We start from the raw sequence: 7,500 nt of genomic DNA on the forward strand, positions 1-7,500 counted from the left end.
CCGCCGAGGGAGAGCACGTCTACTCGCCGAGGGAGAGCACGTCTACTCGCCGAGGGAGAGCACGTCTACCTCCCGCCTGAGGGAGAGCACGGGGGGGGGGGACAAAGACAGGCGGCAGCAGCTTCGGTGAACGTCACCCGGGAGGCGACCGGGGCTGTCCCGGGGCAGTCCCGGGAAGCCGGCGTCCGACACAGGGAACCGTCAGCTGCCGGACCGGGGCGAATCCCCGCGGCCACGGCAGGGGTGGGGGCTCGAAGACAGCCGGCAGCCGCTTCGGTGAACGTCACCCGGGAGGAGACTGGGGCCCTCCCGGGACCGTCCCGGGAAGACGACGTTCGGCACGAGATCCCGGCCGCGGCCGGACCGGCTCGAAGCCTCGCGGTCCCGGCAGCAGCCGGAGCCGCTCGCCGCCTCGGGCTCCCGGCCCCCTACAGATCCGGCGACTCGTTCGCGGGCGGCGGGGGGAGGCAGTGGAGGGGGTGCGGGGAGAAGCGGCAGCGGAGGCGGAGGGGGGGGGGCTCGAAGACAGCCGGCAGCCGCTTCGGTGAACGTCACCCAGGAGGCGATCGGGGCCGTCCCGGGGCCGTCCCGGGATGCCGGCTTCCGGCACGGGGTCCCGGCCGCGGCCGGACCGGCTCGTATCCCCGCGGCTCCGGCAGGGGGGGGGGGGCTCGAAGACAGCCGGCAGTCGCCTCGGTGAACGTCACCCGGCCGGCGACCGCGGCCGTTCCGGGGCCGTCCCGGGAAGCCTGCGACAGGCACGGGGTCCCAGCCGCGGCCGGACCGACTCGAAGCCCCGCGGCCCCGGCACGGGGGAGGCCCAAAGACTGGCGGCAGCCGCTTCGCTGAACGTCACCCGGCCGGCGACCGGGGCCGTCCCGGGGCCGTCCCGGGATGCCGGCATCCGGCACGGGGTCCCGGCCGCGGCCGGAGCGGCTCGAATCCCCGCGGTCCCGGCAGCAGCCGGAGCCGCTCGCCGTTCGGGCTCCCGGCACCCTACGGATCCGGCGACTCGTTCGCCGGCGGCGGGGGGAGGCAGTGAAGGAGGTGCGGGCAGAAGCGGCAGCGGAGGCGGAGGGGGGGGGGGGGCTCGAAGACAGCCGTCAGCCGCTTCGGAGAACGTCACCCGGCCGGCGACCGCGGCCGTTCCGGGGCCGTCCCGGGAAGCCTGCGACAGGCACGGGGTCCCGGCCTCGGCCGGACCCGCACTGGGTGCCGCCGCCTCGGGCTCTCGGGACGGTATGGATCCGCCGACTCGTTCGCCGGCGGCGGGGGGAGGCAGTGGAGGGGGTGCGGGGAGAAGCGGCAGCGGAGGCGGAGGGGGGGGGGGGCTCGAAGACAGCCGGCAGCCGCTTCGGTGAACGTCACCCGGCCGGCGACCGGGGCCGTCCCGGGGCTGTCCGGGGATGCCGGCTTCCGGCACGGGGTCCCGGCCGCGGCCGGAGCGGCTCGAATCCCCGCGGTCCCGGCAGCAGCCGGAGCCGCTCGCCGTTCGGGCTCCCGGCACCCTACAGATCCGGCGACTCGTTCGCGGGCGGCGGGGGGAGGCAGTGGAGGGGGTGCGGGCAGAAGCGGCCGCGGAGGCGGAGGGGGGGGGGGGGCTCGAAGACAGCCGGCAGCCGCTTCGGTGAACGTCACCCGGGAGGCGACCGGGACCGGCCCGGGAAGCCATCGTCCGGCCCCGGATCCCGGCCGCGGCCGGACCGGCTCGAAGCCCCGCGGCCCCGGCACGGGGGAGGCCCAAAGACTGGCGGCAGCCGCTTCGCTGAACGTCACCCGGCCGGCGACCGGGGCCGTCCCGGGGCCGTCCCGGGATGCCGGCTTCCGGCACGGGGTCCCGGCCGCGGCCGGACCGGCTCGAATCCCCGCGGTCCCGGCAGCAGCCGGAGCCGCTCGCCGTTCGGGCTCCCGGCACCCTACGGATCCGGCGACTCGTTCGCCGGCGGCGGGGGGAGGCAGTGGAGGGGGTGCGGGCAGAAGCGGCAGCGGAGGCGGAGGGGGGGGGGCTCGAAGACAGCCGGCAGCCGCTTCGGTGAACGTCACCCGGCCGGCGACCGGGGCCGTCCCGGGGCTGTCCGGGGATGCCGGCTTCCGGCACGGGGTCCCGGCCGCGGCCGGAGCGGCTCGAATCCCCGCGGTCCCGGCAGCAGCCGGAGCCGCTCGCCGTTCGGGCTCCCGGCACCCTACAGATCCGGCGACTCGTTCGCCGGCGGCGGGGGGAGGCAGTGGAGGGGGTGCGGGCAGAAGCGGCCGCGGAGGCGGAGGGGGGGGGGGGGGGCTCGAAGACAGCCGGCAGCCGCTTCGGTGAACGTCACCCGGGAGGCGACCGGGACCGGCCCGGGAAGCCATCGTCCGGCCCCGGATCCCGGCCGCGGCCGGACCGGCTCGAAGCCCCGCGGCCCCGGCACGGGGGAGGCCCAAAGACTGGCGGCAGCCGCTTCGCTGAACGTCACCCGGCCGGCGACCGGGGCCGTCCCGGGGCCGTCCCGGGATGCCGGCTTCCGGCACGGGGTCCCGGCCGCGGCCGGACCGGCTCGAATCCCCGCGGTCCCGGCAGCAGCCGGAGCCGCTCGCCGTTCGGGCTCCCGGCACCCTACGGATCCGCCGACTCGTTCGCCGGCGGCGGGGGGAGGCAGTGGAGGGGGTGCGGGCAGAAGCGGCAGCGGAGGCGGAGGGGGGGGGGCTCGAAGACAGCCGTCAGCCGCTTCGGTGAACGTCACCCGGCCGGCGACCGGGGCCGTCCCGGGGCCGTCCGGGGATGCCGGCTTCCGGCACGGGGTCCCGGCCGCGGCCGGAGCGGCTCGAATCCCCGCGGTCCCGGCAGCAGCCGGAGCCGCTCGCCGTTCGGGCTCCCGGCACCCTACAGATCCGGCGACTCGTTCGCCGGCGGCGGGGGGAGGCAGTGGAGGGGGTGCGGGGAGAAGCGGCAGCGGAGGCGGAGGGGGGGGGGGGGCTCGAAGACAGCCGGCAGCCGCTTCGGTGAACGTCACCCGGGAGGCGACCGGGACCGGCCCGGGAAGCCATCGTCCGGCCCGGGATCCCGGCCGCGGCCGGACCGGCTCGAATCCCCGCGGCCCCGGCACGGGGGAGGCCCAAAGACTGGCGGCAGCCGCTTCGCTGAACGTCACCCGGCCGGCGACCGGGGCCGTCCCGGGGCCGTCCGGGGATGCCGGCTTCCGGCACGGGGTCCCGGCCGCGGCCGGACCGGCTCGAATCCCCGCGGTCCCGGCAGCAGCCGGAGCCGCTCGCCGTTCGGGCTCCCGGCACCCTACGGATCCGGCGACTCGTTCGCCGGCGGCGGGGGGAGGCAGTGGAGGCGGTGCGGGGAGAAGCGGCAGCGGAGGCGGAGGGGGGGCGGGGGGGACGATAGTGGCGGGGGGCGGGGGGTGCTCGAAGGCAGCCGGCAGCCGGTTCGGTGAACATTCGCCGGGGCGGGGGGGCGACCTGTCCGTGCCCGGGGCAGCCCCGGGAAGCCGGCAGCCAGCACGGGGTCCCGGCAGCACCTGTTCCCTGCCCTGGGACTTGCCGTGCCCGGCGGCCGGTTGCCGGGTGGGGGGAGCGATGAGAGGCGGGGCGCAGCGGCCGGGGCAGCGCCGGGCCGCAGCGGGGGGCTGGGCGGGGTGGGGTAGGCGTCGAGCGGCAAGCCCTCGGCTGCAGCGAATGTTCGGCGGTGCGGGGCGGGGGGGGACGGGACGACACGTTGGGGGCGCCGAGTCCGAGCCACCCCCGGCCCCAGGGGCGGCCGGAGGGGGAGGCCGGTGCCTGGCCCTGGGAGCTGCTGGGCGCCGGATGGCCGAGGGTGCGTCAGAAGCCGCCCGAGCGGTCGAGCAGGTCCTCCAGAAAGGCCTAGGGTGGCTTCGAGGGCCCCGGGAGCAGTCGAGGGAGGCCTCCAGGCAGGTCTGGAGTGGATGGGAGGCCTTCCAAAGCAGACAAGGGAGGCTGCCAGCGGGGCCTAGGCTGGCACTGCAGCCTGTAAATGGTTGGGGGGGGGGGCCTCTGGTGCGGCCTGGAGTCTCTGGGTGGCGTCCAGAGAGGTGCAAAAGATCCTCTGGTGCGGCCTGTGGTGGCGGAGGAGCCTGCAGAGCGTGCGGGGGAGGCTTCTGGTGCGGCCTGGGGTGGGTCGGAAGCCTGCAGAGCGTGCGGGAGAGGCTTCTGGTGCGGCCTGGGGTGGCTGAGAAGCCTGCAGAGCGTGCGGGAGAGGCTTCTGCTGCGGCCTGGGGTGGCTGAGAAGCCTGCAGAGCGTGCGGGAGAGGCTTCTGCTGCGGCCTGGGGTGGCTGAGAAGCCTGCAGAGCGTGCGGGGGAGGCTTCTGTTGGGGCCTGGGGTGGGTCAGAAGCCTACAGAGCGTGCGGGGGAGGCTTCTGGTGCGGCCTGGGGTGGGTCGGAAGCCTGCAGAGCGTGCGGGAGAGGCTTCTGTTGGGGCCTGGGGTGGCTGAGAAGCCTGCAGAGCGTGCGGGGGAGGCTTCTGCTGCGGCCTGGGGTGGCTGAGAAGCCTGCAGAGCGTGCGGGGGAGGCTTCTGGTGCGGCCTGGGGTGGCTGAGAAGCCTGCAGAGCGTGCGGGGGAGGCTTCTGGTGCGGCCTGGGGTGGCTGAGAAGCCTGCAGAGCGTGCGGGGGAGGCTTCTGGTGCGGCCTGGGGTGGGACGGAAGCCTGCAGAGCGTGCGGGGGAGGCTTCTGCTGCGGCCTGGGGTGGCTGAGAAGCCTGCAGAGCGTGCGGGAGAGGCTTCTGCTGCGGCCTGGGGTGGCTGAGAAGCCTGCAGAGCGTGCGGGGGAGGCTTCTGGTGCGGCCTGGGGTGGCTGAGAAGCCTGCAGAGCGTGCGGGGGAGGCTTCTGGTGCGGCCTGGGGTGGGTCGGAAGCCTGCAGAGCGTGCGGGAGAGGCTTCTGCTGCGGCCTGGGGTGGGTCGGAAGCCTGCAGAGCGTGCGGGAGAGGCTTCTGTTGGGGCCTGGGGTGGCTGAGAAGCCTGCAGAGCGTGCGGGAGAGGCTTCTGCTGCGGCCTGGGGTGGCTGAGAAGCCTGCAGAGCGTGCGGGAGAGGCTTCTGCTGCGGCCTGGGGTGGCTGAGAAGCCTGCAGAGCGTGCGGGAGAGGCTTCTGGTGCGGCCTGGGGTGGCTGAGAAGCCTGCAGAGCGTGCGGGAGAGGCTTCTGCTGCAGCCTGGGGTGGCTGAGAAGCCTGCAGAGCGTGCGGGAGAGGCTTCTGCTGCGGCCTGGGGTGGCTGAGAAGCCTGCAGAGCGTGCGGGAGAGGCTTCTGCTGCGGCCTGGGGTGGCTGAGAAGCCTGCAGGGCGTGCGGGAGAGGCTTCTGCTGCGGCCTGGGGTGGGTGGGAAGCCTGCAGAGCGTGCGGGGGAGGCTTCTGGTGCGGCCTGGGGTGGCTGAGAAGCCTGCAGAGCGTGCGGGGGAGGCTTCTGGTGCGGCCTGGGGTGGCTGAGAAGCCTGAAGAGCGTGCGGGAGAGGCTTCTGGTGCGGCCTGGGGTGGCTGAGAAGCCTGCAGAGCGTGCGGGGGAGGCTTCTGGTGCGGCCTGGGGTGGCTGAGAAGCCTGCAGAGCGTGCGGGAGAGGCTTCTGCTGCGGCCTGGGGTGGCTGAGAAGCCTGCAGAGCGTGCGGGAGAGGCTTCTGCTGCGGCCTGGGGTGGCTGAGAAGCCTGCAGAGCGTGCGGGAGAGGCTTCTGCTGCGGCCTGGGGTGGCTGAGAAGCCTGCAGAGCGTGCGGGAGAGGCTTCTGCTGCGGCCTGGGGTGGCTGAGAAGCCTGCAGGGCGTGCGGGAGAGGCTTCTGCTGCGGCCTGGGGTGGGTGGGAAGCCTGCACAGCGTGCGGGGGAGGCTTCTGGTGCGGCCTGGGGTGGCTGAGAAGCCTGAAGAGCGTGCGGGAGAGGCTTCTGGTGCGGCCTGGGGTGGCTGAGAAGCCTGCAGAGCGTGCGGGGGAGGCTTCTGGTGCGGCCTGGGGTGGCTGAGAAGCCTGAAGCGAACCGCGGCGGGAAGCGGATGCTTCAGAGCAGGTTACGGGGGCGGGGACGGACGACACCACCTGTCCCCGCCCCGGGACGGGCTGGACCCGGCGCCCTGGACCCGGCGCCGTGTACCCGCCGCCGCCCCCGCCGCCGCCCCCCTCCGCCACCCCGGGACCCCGACGTTTTTTGGCGCCCGCGCCTTTTTTTGCTCCCCGCCTGCCCGCGCTGCCCCGGGCCCTCCCCCGGGGCGGGGCGGGAGGGAGGGACGGACGGACGGGTAGCCGGGGATCTCCGAGCGCGCGCGCCACCAGACCGAGGCGGGTCCCGGCGGCGGCGGCGGCGGCGGCGGCAGCAGCAAGCGACGGCGGGGGGGGGCAGGCTAGGGAGAGAGGGGGAGCGGCATGCGGTAGGGCTGGGGGGTTTGTTTCGGGGGGGAGGGGTGGGGGGGGGGTGGCAGCGGTCAGCGAGAGCGGGGAGAGGGGGAGCGGCATGCGGTAGGGCTGGGGTGTTTTTGGGGTGGGGGCGTTGGGGGGATTAGCGGGCGGGGCGGGCAGCCCAGCCAAGCGGCAAGCCGGGGGGCGGGGCGAGGGCGGCTTTAGGGCCGGAGGAGCGGAGCGCAACCTCCCCCGTGCAGGCTCCAGCGTGGAGAGCAGCAAGTTTTTGGGGACGGGGGACGACGGACGGGAGGGGCAGCGGCGAGAGGCTAGCTGCGGCAAGGGGGCACCGGCACGGCCGCCCTAACAGCGCCGCCTCGGTCGCAGGGGTTAGAGAGCAGCCGGGCAGCCCGGGAGGGAAGCGGCAGCCCGCGAAGGGGGGAAGGGGGGGCTCCGCGCAAACCGCTAACGGGAGCCGGGGGGTGTGGGGAGCTGGGGGTGGCAGCAGCGGCAAGAGGCAACGTCGGGAGGGGGGGCTCCGCGCAAACCGGTAACGGGGGCCGGGGGGTGTGGGGGGGGGCGGTGGCGGCCGCGGCAAGAGGCAACGGCAGGCGGAGGGGCTCCGCGCAAACCGGCAGCGGGGGGGGGGGGGCGGGGGTAGCGGCAAGAGGCAACGGCGGGAAGGGGGGGCTCCGCGCAAACCGCTAACGGGAGCCGGGGGGGTGTGGGGAGCTGGGGGTGGCAGCAGCGGCAAGAGGCAACGTCGGGAGGGGGGGCTCCGCGCAAACCGGTAACGGGGGCCCGGGGGTGTGGAGGGGGCGGTGGTGGCCGCGGCGAGAGGCAACGGCAGGCGGGGGCGCTCCGCGCAAACCGGCAGCGGGGGGGGGGGGCGGGGGTAACGGCAAGAGGCAACGGCGGGAAGGGGGGGGCTCCGCGCAAACCGGCAGCGGGGGGGGGGCGGGGGTAGCGGCAAGAGGCAACGGCGGGAAGGGGGGCCTCCGCGCAAACCGGCAGCGGGGGGGGGCGGGGGGTAGCGGCAAGAGGCAACGGCGGGAAGGGGGGGCTCCGCGCAAACCGGCAGCGGGGGGGGGGCGGGGGTAGCGGCAAGAGGCAACGGCGGGAAGGGGGGGGCTCCGCGCAAACCGGCAGCGGGGGGGGGGCGGGGGTAGCGGCAAGAGGCAACGGC

Source organism: Melanerpes formicivorus, unplaced genomic scaffold, assembly GCF_026170545.1.
Source record: "Melanerpes formicivorus ecotype bairdi unplaced genomic scaffold, bMelFor1.0.p_v2 SCAF_358, whole genome shotgun sequence".
Lineage (NCBI taxonomy): Eukaryota > Metazoa > Chordata > Aves > Piciformes > Picidae > Melanerpes > Melanerpes formicivorus.